Source organism: Mustelus asterias, chromosome 15, assembly GCF_964213995.1.
Source record: "Mustelus asterias chromosome 15, sMusAst1.hap1.1, whole genome shotgun sequence".
Lineage (NCBI taxonomy): Eukaryota > Metazoa > Chordata > Chondrichthyes > Carcharhiniformes > Triakidae > Mustelus > Mustelus asterias.
The window spans coordinates 101666825-101680979 of NC_135815.1; positions in this window are offsets into that span (position 1 = coordinate 101666825).

Genomic DNA, 14155 nt, shown 5'->3' on the forward strand with positions numbered 1-14155 from the left:
GAAACTGAACTAGACCCAGCCATATAAATACTGTGGTTACAAGAGCAAGTCAGAGGCTGGGAATCCTGCAGTGAGTAACTCACCTCCTGATTCCCCAAAGTTTGTCCACCAATCACAAGGCACAAGTTAGGAGTGTGATGGAATACTCCCATTTGCCTGGATGGATGCAGCTCCAACAACACTCAAGCTCAACACCATCCAGGACAAAGCAGCCCCGCTTAATTGCTAACTCCTCCACAAACTTTCAATTCCTCCATCACCGATGCACAGCGGCAGCCGTGTGTGCCATCCACACGATGCACTGCAAGGAATTCACCAAGCCTCCTTAGACAGCACCTTCTAATCCTGTGAGCTTTACCATCTAGAAGGACAAGAGCAGCAGATACTTGGGAACGGCACCTACAAGTTGCCCTCCAAGTCACGCACAATCCTGACTTGGAAATAAATCGCCGTTCCTGGGTCAAAATTCTGGAACTTGCTCCCTAACAGCACTGTAGGTGTACCTACACCACATGGACTGCAGCGGTTCAAGAACAAGGACAATTAGGGATGGGTAATAAATGCTGGCCGAGCCAGTGACACCCACAATCCATGATAATGCTTGGAGCAATGTTAAGAGATGGATGTAAGAGATCCCACAGGCCACAATGAAGGGAGTTCCCTCGGTATCCTGGTGTCTCGTTCCATCCCCCATAATCCCACCAGCAACAGATTTTACTGGTTATTTAATTGTCTTTGTGCTAATTGGCTCCTGCCTTTTGTTATTCGCAACATTCTCCAAACAACAGGTCGCTCGTTTGTTGCAGAGCGCTCTGGGAGATCCTGAGAGCCAGTTAGTTGGATATAATCAGGGACCCCCCCCCCCCCCAAAGGGCTGGGATTCTCCAGTCCCCCGCCCCATGGCTGGGACCCTCCGGCCCCCCCACCCACAGCTGGGACCTTCCAGTCCCCCCGCAGTGAATGTAGATTTGGCTGAGTGCCAGATTCTCCATTCTTGCTGGCAGCAGTGGTGGGGTGAACAAGATCGGAGAATTCCGGCCGTAATCTCTTTCTTTCTGTATTTTTATTTCTTTGCAGTGATATAGAAATCCCTCTAATGAGATGGAACAGTCGAGGGTGTTTGTGCCGTCTCTATCACACGTGTTGCAGTAGATTGGGTTGCAATGTGGCATACGCCATGGAACACAGAACTCTGACAGTCTGCATTCCGAGAGAGAATTTGGGATTTGAGATGATTGCAATTCCTTCCCTGATCCCGGGTTTCCCCGCTTAGTCTTGTGGGATGGGGTGGGGGGTGTTTGCCCTCGTTTGTTCTTGGTGAGTGGGATTGGGGGCTCTGGTGGTATCGCAATGGGAGGGATTGAAGAGATTTTATTGTTACAATGAGTTTGTTAATGTGAAGAGTGAATGAGGGTTTGGGGGGAGGATCCAGTGCGTTGCTGTGGGACCGATTGTACAGGGAACGAAGAGGGATTCGGTAAGTATTTCAAATGGAAGGTGATGTGTTCGTGGGGAAGGCACAGCAAGTGGGATAATCTCTAAATCATTCTAACAAAGAGTTGCGACAGACACTGAGTGGGATTGTCTTCCTGCGTCTATGATCATATTTCACTTGGAGATGACATTCAGTGAAGCACATTTGCTGAGGTGGCTTTTTTGGACAGATTATAAAAAGAAAGAGTTGCATTTCTAAATTGCTTTGCACACAGCCAGGTGTCTGAAAGCACTCTCCAGCCAGTGAAATACTTGTTCAACTGTAGGAAACACAGCCTATCGATTTCCACACACTGGACAGTGATAAGGATCTGTGTTTTGTGATGTTGATTGAGTGAGGTTCCCCTCCCCGGCTCCTGGAGTGTGGAGGGGATTTTCACGGTAGCTTCATTGCAGTGTTAATGTAAGCCTTACCTGTGACGAATAAATTTTTAAAAATTCGAGCCCATGGGATCGTTACATTCACTTGACCGGACCTTGGATTAAACTCTCATCCAAAAGACAGCATTTACCACAATGCAGCACCTCTACACACGGTGTAGCGCCTCCCCGACCCCCCCCCCCGCGGTGCAGTGCAGCCCCCCCCTGACTCCCCCCCGTGGTGCAGTGCAGCCCCCCCCCCCCCGACTCCCCCCCCGCGGTGCTGTGCGCCCCCCCCCCCCCCCCCCCCCAAATCCACGGTGCATCACTCCTGCGGTATTACCCCGGACTGTTGGTGCAAACCCTGCAGTGGAGCCTGAGGCCGGAATGTTGCAATTCTGAAACAAGGGCGCTAACAACTGAGCCACACGGCTGATTGATGCTGAAATGATCTGAGAAGCATTGGTCGCTCAGGCATCGGGTCTGTCAGAGTTCCTGCAAACAGATAGCTGTGTAAAATTGTGACAGAATAGGGAATTTCCATGACAGCGTGTGCGGAAAATGTCTGCCCTGCGTACTGACCGCGATGGAACAAAAGATGAGGAGTGACAGAGGGGGGAGCAATCTGATTTGCCTGTCCTGTCTTGATGCATTATCCTGGGACTATTTTCAGACTGTGTTGTTCTCTCTCTCCGGGTTAAGGCGGGGAGCAGGTGCAGAACAACTGAAGGTAAACACACCTGAAGCAGTTAATGGGACTGCAATCTGTAATGAGCTATCTAAAGAGACAGAGTCTTCACAAGACAGTTCCCCAGCTTGGTAAACAAGCTGGTCCCAATAGCTGCTCTCGTGTCCATTGTCACATTACATTTAGCAGAAATAAACGCTGCTTTGCCAAGTTCAGATACTGCGTAAAACTGTGGTTATAGCAACAGAATTGTCCAAAAGTGTTCCAGGAAGTCAAAGTCAACCCATCTAACACCTCATTCAACTTCTATCCCAATAGCAAGCTGTAGCGTGGATGCAGTAATCTGGTAAACTGAAACCAGAATGTATAAACATTAAGGTTCAGAAACGTTGGCGGAATTCTGATAACTTCTCAGTTGAGCAGGGACAGCGAATCCATTCCCATATTTGGTCATTTGACAAGAACAATTTAACTATTCTTTTTCAATAGAATTTTAGAAACCCTACAGGGCAGAAGGAGACCATTCAGCCCATCGAGTCTGCACCGACCACAATCCCACCCAGACCCTATTCCCATAACCCCACATATTTACCCTGTTAATCCCCCTGACACTGAGGGGCAATTTAGCATGGCCAATCCACCTAGCCCGCACTGTGGGAGGAAACCAGAGCACCCGGAGGAAACCCACGCAGACACGGGGAGAATGTGCAGCCTCCACACACAGTGACCTGAGGCCAGAATCGAACCCGGGTCCCTGGAGCTATGAGGCAGCAGTGCTAACCACTGTGCCATCCAAAGATGTGCGGGCTCGGTTGATTGGCCATTCTAAATTGCCCCTTAGTGTCCCGGGATGCATAGGTTAGAGGGGTTAATGGGTAATATGTAGGGATATGGGGATAGGGCCCCGGTGGGAGTGTGGTTGGTGCAGACTCGATGGGCCGAATGGCCTCTTTCTGCACTGTAGGATTCTGTGATCCTGCCACCCAAGTCTATGGACTGCTGAGTACCTCTAGCAAGGGTTAATCTCAGGAGATCTAAAACTGCTGCTGTTAAAATCCAGCCAATCATATTCACGTTTGTTTAAAGTCTGACCTAATGCACTTTGCGATTATCAAACCCCAATGCTGTCCCTGTGTGTGTCGCTCGATGTACAACCTGCCAGGTTTTAAATACAAACAGCAGAATCAGGCGGAACAGTAAATTCTAACCGCCTGGTGTATTTTCACAAATTCAATCAATATGTGACTTTCCCCTTGCTGTTTGGCAAGTTTTCCTATTCTGGACTGCTTGTATCTCTTCCAGAAGTAAATGTCCAGGAAGTAATTGGGGGAAAGGTCAAGGGCTTTGCTGCATCTTGGCTCACACGTATCAGGAGAAACCATTGGCTCCGTCAAATCCTGTGGCTGTTTGGCATTTTTCCAGATTGAGTTCATTCCAGAGTAACTCTGGAGCCAGGAGAACCCGGTTGAAGTTCCAAGACCGTCACCGTCTGACCCCCAAACACTACTCCAAAAATGTGCAGCTTAGGTTGATTGGCCATGCTAAATTGACTCTAGTTTTGGGGGGATTAGCAGGGCAAATATGTACGGTTACTGGGATAGGATGGAGTTGTTGTAGGTGCAGACTCGATGGGCCAAATGGCCACCTTTTGTACTGTGGGGATTCTATGATTCTATATTCCATATAGTGATCCACCATTTGACCAATACTATGGCACGGCCATGGACTTCAGGAAGGACGTCAGGACTTTGGAGAGAGGGTGTGAAGGAGATTCTGGAGAATGGTATTGGGCACATGGTTAGACTGGAATAGCTGGGTTTGTTCTCCTTAGAGCAGGCAAGGTTCAGGTAAGGTTTCAGAATCATGAAGGGTTTGGAGTTGAATAAGGAGAGCAGTCAGTAATGAAACAAAAGTGCACGGATTGAAGGTGTTTGGGAGCAGAGCAGAAAGCCCAGGCTATGTTCTGAAGCCCGACTGGACCCCAACAGTTTTCCCTTTTGATATTAGTGTGAAGATAAGGTGTTTCACTCCAGCTGTGATTCTGTTGACACACTAGGAAGCTTTTTAATCACACGCTGGTTAGCACTGCTGCCTCACAGCGCCAGGAACTCTGGTTCAATTCTAGCCTCGGCTCACTGTGTGGAGTTTGCACATTCTCCCCATGTCTGCGTGGGTTTCCTTCGGGTGCTCCGGTTTCCTCCCACATTTCAAAGGTATGTGGGTTAGGTTGATTGGCCATACTAAATTGCCCCTTAGTGTCAGGAGGCTTACCAGGGTAAATGTGTGGGGTTATGGGGAAAGGGCCTGGGTGGGATTGCTTTTGATGCAGCCTTGATGGACTGAATGGCCTCCTTCTCTCTAGTGATTCTATAAATACAGTTTAATTTTAGCAGATGAATTAGTTCAACTTTTACCAATTGATATACTTAAAAATGACAAGATACAATTTTTAGCTGCTAACAAAACCTTATTAGTTCCAATTCAAGCAATATTCCCCTTATAGATTTAAACTCCTCTTCAGAAGCAGTTAGCAACATACAGGGTTACGTGCTTGTACTTATTAACAGTCCTTGAGCTTTCTAAACACCTTTGGAGAGAGAGAGAGAGAGAGACAGCTGTCTCCTGACAGCCCCAAACAGCAGCCTCCAGAAAGAGAGAGAGAGACAAAAAGACACCTCTTCCTTTTTCCAGGACCAGGTAGAAACTGTTTTAAAATGAGAGAGAAATGTGTATCTTCCCTGTAGGCTTAGCTCCGCCCATTCACATGGCTGTCTCTGTCAATCAAGCTAATCAAAACCCTACTCTGAAACCCCAGGGGAAAACCAAAATAAACAAAAACTACATTAACTCAGATTAAAAGAAACACATTCCTAGCTAAAATCAATCATTAGCCTGCAACCTCAGCATGTGAGCTGCCTGGTGCAGACAAATCCGCACCATGTAAAACAGGCAAATTTTAAACATACCCCTTACAAGAAACATGATAAATACATTTCTCTAAGGCACAGTATCATCACGAGGGTAAATGGCAAAATAGGCAAAGGCAAAGCGAGGATAGGGCAGTGGAGGCAGTTTCAATCAGCACTTCAAAAAGTAATTGGAGATATAATTGCAGGGGAGTGTGACTGAATGCATAGCTCTTTAAAAACGTTGACACAAACGCAATATGCTGAATGGCCTCTTTCTGTGCTGTACTGCTCCATAAATTCCAGGTTTCTGCTTCTTTTATATAAAACCGCAACTCCAGATTCGAAATGATTCTGAATCATCAAAATAAATGTGACGTATTGACACTGACGATGAGGTTTTCCATCGACTTGAATTCCAGCGCTGGGGAACAATTTGTTGACAATTCCCAAGTATGCGGATACTGTGTTACACTATCCTGCTTCACTTCCTAACCAGCCCTTCCCCCTGCTCGAAGCTCCCACACTGGGAGAAATAACTCCTAAAAAAACACATGTTAATATCACACAGAACCAGGTATAAAAAAGCTGCTTTATTCCATCCTCTGACATGACGATAATCCTAGCGAATGCTGATAGGTTTTTTTGGCCTTTTGTCACATGCATTAGCATACAGTGAAAAGTATTGTTTCTTGCGCACTATACAGACAAAGCATACCGTTCATAGAATACGTAGGGGAGAAGGAAAGGAGAGGGTGCAGAATGTAGTGTTACAGTCATAGCTAGGGTGTAGAGAAAGATCAACTTAATGCAAGGTAAGTCCATTCAAAAGTCTGATGGCAGCAGGGAAGAAGCTGTTCTTGAGTCGGTTGGTACGTGACCTCAGATTTTTGTATCTTTTTCCCGATGGAAGAAGGTGGAAGAGAGAATGTCCGGGGTGCGTGGGGTCCTTAATTATGCTGGCTGCTTTTCCGAGGCAGCGGGAAGTGTAGACAGAGTCAATGGATGGGAGGCTGGTTTGCTGGTGAATTGGGCTACATTCACAACCCTTTATAATTGGGCAGAGCAGGAGCCATACCAAGCTGTGATACAACCAGAAAGAATGCTTCCCATGGTGCAGCTGTAAAAGTTGGTGAGAGATTTTCCTCTCCTGTTCCCCACAGTTGGGATGATTGAATTCGAATATTTATAAAATGTCCATTTTGTAACATCCTTGTGTGAATTTTCTGCCGGATAATTTTGTTAGCAGCTGGAGTAAGCTCGCTTTTTAATAAAAAAGAACCAAGATGTTTTGTACACTGAGCTTCCAAACGGCCAAACTCTGAGACTGACACTGGTTGTGATGATCTGTCATGATGTGGAGATGCCGGCGTTGGACTGGGGTAAACACAGTGAGAAGTTTAACAACACCAGGGTAAAGTCCAACAGGTTTGCATGTCGATGGTGCAGTTCATTTTAACCTGGTGTTAAACTCCTTACTGTGATGATCTGATCGGAGCTGCTGGTTTAGTTTGCTGATTTGTTATTCCAGAAATTAATTATCGCTCCCCTCAAATCAATTAATTATTGCTAAATGAAGTGAGGTAGAAAATGTGGCGGAGGGAAAAGAAATTGACTAATTGATACATATGAATTCTTCCATTCCCACACTGCCGATTTAAGAATTATATCTCCCACCTGACTCTACGGAGGGGGTTTTCCAGCGAATAAGCTCACACTTTCCCCTAAGAAAAAGTATCAACCACATAAGAAGCAAGGCTGTGTCGCTAAATACCTCAGTTTGCCAATTTAATTGATATCTAATCACATGATCCTATATTAATGAGGTCTATGGAGTAAACTCTCATCTTTAAATACAGCCATTAGACTCCGTCTCCGAGAGCAACACCAGAGCTGACTGTTCCTTTGTCCTGTCGCTGAACAATGGAAACACCTTGAGACCACTCCCGAACGATGTTTTTATAGAAAGCAGAGGTTATGTGCTCCAGACTCTCATCTCGCTCGAGTGTCACTCCACACAAACTCCATTTCCCGGTGTAACTCCATTGTTTATGGATTGCAGGCAATCAGCTGTTGCTGTACTTTTTTTTGCTGTTTTCTTCACAGTGACTATGATCTCTGAAAATGAAGAATTTGAGTGGATTTGGGGGTTTTACTCCACCTGTGGTGACTCAGAAAGTATTCTTATCCCTCGGATGGGACTGTGAAAGATTCAATCCCAGAGAGAGAGCATTCATTGGGTAAAGAGCTCCCCGTTCCTCCAAAACTGCCTCTCTCACCAAACCTGCTGTTGCCACGCATTGATCTGCCAAACGCTCACCTGGCAACGTGAATTTCTGGAGGGTTTGTTGAAGGGAAGCAAGCCACAAGCAAGTGCTCCGGTTTCCTCCTAAAGTTAGGTGCATTGACCATGCTAAATTCTCCCTCAGTGTACCCGAACAGGCGCCGGAGTGTGGCGAGTAGGAGATTTTCACAGTAATTTCATTGCAGTGTTAATGTAAGCCTACTTGTGACACTAATAAATAAACTTTAAAAACTAAACTTTAAAACGAAGGTCAGAGACTCCAACTTGCTGGAAATTCCATATGCCACTGCTTTGCGGCAAGTTGTGTTTTAAGTTGTGCAAAGTGCTCAGTGCATTGTAAGCTGCCCCTCGTTCATCACCTGAGTGTACTATTAGTTTGCGACATGGATTATTTGGAGTCTCAGTAAGATTGCTCTACTTGACAGGTTTCACAGTGTGACCTGCATTGTGTTGGGTATGGAGTGATTTGGACAGTGGATTCCAGAGTCCACGTGTACACCTGGAGAAATCTCAGAGGCTGCTGTGTAAAATTACCCTGCCACACCACAGGTAGCAGTGCCTCCCTGACTGATTTGAAACTGAGACATTGTAAGGGTTTGGAGTTGTGCGTCTTACTCAATAATCACCCACTAAACCTGTCAGAAAAGCTTTAGGCTGGTACGTAAAGTGTAAGTGAAATTTTAGTGATGTGATATATCATAGATACCGACAAACAACCCCTCTGGCCCTGAAAATGTAACTTCATAAATCTGTGACCATCCTTCACAGTTTGGTACTGAAGATTTAGACGCAGTGAAATATTTTTTAATGTTTCTGTTTCTTTTCCCGCTTTCTTTCCCAATCTTTTTCATTTAGGATGCAAAGCTGGGCTGAAAAATGGCAAATGGAGTTTAACCCTGATAAATGTGAGGTGATTCATTTTGGTAGGACTAATTTAAATGTGGATTACAGGGTCAAAGGTAGGGTTCTGAAGACTGTGGAGGAACAGAGAGATCTTGGGGTCCATATCCACAGATCTCTAAAGGTTGCCACTCAAGTGGATAGAGCTGTGAAGAAGGCCTATAGTGTGTTAGCTTTTATTAACAGGGGGTTGGAGTTTAAGAGCCGTGGGGTTATGCTGCAACTGTACAGGACCTTGGTGAGACCACATTTGGAATATTGTGTGCAGTTCTGGTCACCTCACTATAAGAAGGATGTGGAAGCGCTGGAAAGAGTGCAGAGGAGATTTACCAGGATGCTGCCTGGTTTGGAGTGTCGGTCTTATGAGGAAAGGTTGAGGGAGCTAGGGCTGTTCTCTCTGGAGCGGAGGAGGCTGAGGGGAGACTTAATAGAGGTTTATAAAATGATGAAGGGGATAGAGAGAGTGAACATTCAAAGACTATTTCCTCGGGTGGATGGAGCTATTACAAGGGGGCATAACTATAGGGTTCGTGGTGGGAGATACAGGAAGGATATCCGAGGTAGGTTCTTTACGCAGAGAGTGGTTGGGGTGTGGAATGGACTGCCTGCAGTGATAGTGGAGTCAGACACTTTAGGAACATTTAAGCGGTTATTGGATAGGCACATGGAGCACACCAGGATGATAGGGAGTGGGATAGCTTGATCTTGGTTTCAGATAAAGCTCGGCACAACATCGTGGGCCGAAGGGCCTGTTCTGTGCTGTACTGTTCTATGTTCTATTTCTGGACATGATTGAAATCCAGTTCACCTTTCCTGATCTAGATTGTGTGTTCAGCGAAGACTTTGCAATCTGATTGGTTGAAGATTCATGTTGTTGCTTTCTCAGCTCTCCAGGAGAGGGCAGCGTGCTGGGTTAGACACCCAATGACAGTGAGCTCCATTCAATTGGTTGTGGGCAGTTGGCCAATTGCGATCACCCTCACTTTACCTCACTTTACGATTGCAAAATCCAAACCAGTGACTAATGATCAATTTAAAGTCTCCACCTGCAACCTCTCAGCCGCTGCCCTGGGATTTTGGGAATCCGTGGAGAGGGTCAGATTCCCTTCTCTTCTGTCCTGCAGCAGGTTCGGGGGATGCGCACTGATGTGCCTGAAATTTCCCATCACCACAGGATGAAGCAAACAGTTATCGATTCACTTTTTATTTGTGTCCATCTTGGTTTGAGTGCAGTGTGTGTGAAAGTTCAAGGGCGGCACAGTGGTTAGCACTGCTGCCTCACAGCGCCAGGGACCACGGTTCGATTCCCGGCTTGGGTCACTGTCTGTGTGGAGTTTGCACATTCTCCCCGTGTCTGTGTGGGTTTCCTCCGGGTGCTCCGGTTTCCTCCCACAGTCCAAAGATGTGCGGGTCTGGTTGATTGGCCATGATAAATTGACACTAGCTTGGGGGGGATTAGCTGTGGTCTCCTTCTGTACTGTGGGGATTCTATACTCCATATAGTGATCCACCATTTGACCAATACTAGAGTATTAGAGTATTATTTTAGTACGAGAGTGTTAGAGTGTTAACCTTAGTGATTTACACTGTAGAGGATACAAAAATATTCCAGTAATAGCTGCAAATTAGGAGGTGGGAAGGAGATGGGGAACTTGGTGAAACTACAATCACTAGGGAAGCAGTATTGAACAAACTGATGGAGTTGTGGACTGACAAGTCTCCAGGTCCTGATGGACTTCAGCCTAGGGTCTTAAAAGAGGTGGCCAATGAAGTAGCAGATGTACTGGTGTTAATTAGCTGTGCTGGGGCCTTAACTCTTTACAATTTACATCAATGATTTAGATGAGGGCAGTGAAGGAATGGTGGCTAAATTTGCAGATTACAGAAAAATAGGTCAGAGAATAATCATAATAGAACCATAGAATCCCTGCAGTGCAGAAGGAGGCCATTCGGCCCATCGAGCCTGCACCGACAACAATCCCACCCTATCCCCGTAACTCCACATATTTACCCTGATAATCCTCCGACACTAAGGGGCAATTTAGCATGGCCAATCAGACTAACTTGCACATCTTTGGACTGTGGGAGGAAACGGGAGCACCCGGAGGAAACCCACGCAGACACAGGGAGAATTGAATCCAGGTCCCTGGCGATGTGAGGCAGCAGTGCTAACCACTGTGCCGAGTACATTGTGAAGAGATTGCGAACGGATATCGATAGGTTGAGTGAGTGGGCAATAATCTGGCAGATGGAGTATAATGTGAGAAAATGTGAAGTTACTCAGTTTAACAGGAAGAATAAAAGAAATCAAAGCATAACTTAAACAGAGAATGACTGCAGAATTCCCAGGTACAGAGGGATCAAGATGTTCTCGTGCATGAACCACAGAACGTTGACATTCAGGTACAGGATGTAACCAAGAAGGCTAATGGAATGCTTTTTGTTATTACAGGAGGAATTGGACATAAAAATAAGGATGTTTAGTTTCAGTTATACAGGGTGTTGGTGAGACCACATTGTGAATACCGTGCGCAGGTTTGGTCTCCTTACTCAAGGAAGAGTGTAAATGCATTGGAGGAGGTTCAGGGGAGGTTTATGAGATTGATACCTGGAATGAGTGGGTTGTCTCGTGGGGAAAGGTTGGACAGACTGGGCTTGTTTGCATGAAGAGCGAGGGCGACTTGATGAAGTTTATGAGATCCTGAACGGTCTCGACAAGGTGGATGTGGGGAACTCCCTGCCTCTGAAGGCAGTTGAAGTGGGGGAGGAGGATCACTGAATACTTTTAAGGAGCAGGCGGATAGATTCTTATTGGACGAGGAAATCGAAGGGAGATGGGAATGTGGAATTGGAAACTCAAACACATCAGCCATGATCTTATTGAATGGAGGAGCAGGCTTGAGGGGCCGAATGGCCTCCTGTTCCTATTTTGTATGTTTATGTTTGGTGGTGTATTAAAGCATCATGTTCCTGGAGCCACCAATTTCAGTACAAAGAAAATTACAGCACAGGAACAGGCCCTTCGGCCCTCCAAGCCTGCACCGACCATGCTGCCCATTTGAACTAAAACCCCCTACCTTTCCGGGGACCATATCCCTCTATTCCCATCCTATTCATGTATTTGTCAAGACGCCCCTTAAAAGTCACTATCGTATCTGCTTCCACTACCTCCCCCAGCAGCGAGTTCCAGGCACCCACCACCCTCTGTGTAAATAACTTGCCTCGTACATCTCCTTTAAACATTGCCCCTCGCACCTGAAACCTTTACCCCCTAGTAATTGACTCTTCCACCTTGGGAAAAAGCTTCTGACTATCCACTCTGTCCATGCCCCTCGTAATCTTGTAGACTTCTATCAGGTCGCCCCTCAACCTCCGTCGCCCCAGTGAGAACAAACTAAGTTTCTCCAATCTCTCCTCGGAGCTAATGCCCTCCATACCAGGCAACATCCTGGTAAATCTTTTCTGCATCCTCTCCAAAGCCTCCACATCCTTCTGGTAGTGTGGCGACCAGAATTGAACACTATATTCCAACTGCGGCCTAACTAAGGTTCTATAAAGCTGCAACATGACTTGCCAATTTTTAAACTCAGTGCCCCGGCCGATGAAGGCAAGCATGCCGCATGCCTTCTTGACTACCTTCTCCACCTGCAACAGTAGTTGTTTATTTGAGTTAGAGATCCTATTGGCTCCTGCAGTTCCCACACAGCACAGTGAGAATCCTCAGTGTAGTTTGACTCTCTCCCAGCTCTCATCACTCTCTGTAAACTCTCCCACTGTTACTGCAGGGAACTCTGATTAAGGCCACTGCTGAGATTCTTGCCTTCGCTATGCCTTTAGAAAAATAACACCACTTTGAATAGTTCATTATATTTATTGTCTTTTAAAGACTTTGGTTGAGGGACTTTCTTCACTGCTGTGGAACTGGGTGTTGATTTGAATGCAAGAGTTTTCTCAGAAACTGTGAACAGGCTAGACTGACGACGTGTTTTCCCGGGAATAATCTAACTCTGTCTCGGGGCAGAGGGTTTGCCGAATAATCTCCTGTTTCGGAAAAACAAATATCTCTGCAATGGGAGTTGCTGCAGCTTTTCCAATCTGTTGTAAATGGGGAGCTGTGTTCAGGACAGAATTGAGAATTGGTCCAGATAGTTTAACAATTGGTGAGGCTGGTTTGAGGTACAGAAGCTTCCATAACCTATCACTGAGTGCTGCACGTGGCTACTAGAGACCCTCCCTCCCCCCACTCACTCTCCCAATCTCACATCAAAGCAAGTGTTCGAGTGGAAAGTGGGGGGGGGGTGTCTGTCAGTCAGGTGGGGGGGGGGGTGTCTGTCAGTCAGGTGGGGGGGGGGGGTGTCTGTCAGTCAGGTGGGGGGGGTGTCTGTCAGTCGGGCGGGGGGGTGTCTGTCTGTCAGTCGGGTGGGGGGGATGTCTGTCAGTCAGACGGCGGGGGGGGGTGTCTGTCAGTCAGGTGGGGGGGGGTGTCTGTCAGTCAGGTGGGGGGGGTGTCTGTCAGTCAGACGGCGGGGGGGGGTGTCTGTCAGTTGGTTTTTCTGGGGCAGGGATATTTTTCCACACAATCAGTTGTTGTTTAATGGGTTTTGTGCACAAGGAGATGGGAACCACTCCCCCACCCCCCGACATGCTCTCTCCCCCACCCCCCACACGCTTACTCCCCTACCCCCCCCGACATGCTCTCTCCCCCACCCCACACACTCACTCCCCCACCCCCACACGCTCACTCCCCTACCCCCCCCACACACTCACTCCCCTACCCCCCCACACACACTCACTCCCCCACCCCCCGACATGCTCTCTCCCCTACCCCCCCACACACTCACTCCCCTACCCCCCCACACTCACTCCCCTACCCCCCCACACACACTCACTCCCCCACCCCCCGACATGCTCTCTCCCCTACCCCCCACACGCTCACTCCCCCACCCCCCACACGCTCACTCCCCCACCCCCCACACGCTCACTCCCCCACCCCCCACACGCTCACTCCCCCACCCCCCACACGCTCACTCCCCCACCCCCCACACGCTCACTCCCCCACCCCCCACACGCTCACTCCCCTACCCCCCCACATGCTCACTCCCCTACCCCCCCACACGCTCACTCCCCTACCCCCCCACACACTCACTCCCCCACCCCCCGACATGCTCTCTCCCCCACCCCGCACGCTCACTCCCCTACCCCCCCACACACACTCACTCCCCCACCCCCACCACCCCACACGCTCACTCCCCTACCCCCCCACACACACTCCCCTACCCCCCCACACACACTCCCCTACCCCCCCACACACACTCCCCTACCCCTCCACACACACTCCCCTACCCCCCCACACACACTCCCCTACCCCCCCACACACACTCCCCTACCCCCCCACACACACTCACTCCCCCATCCCCACCACCCCGCCCGCTCACTCCCCCACCCCCCCACATGCTCACTCTCTCACCCGCTCTGAATATTGAACTTTGCGCTGTGTGATCC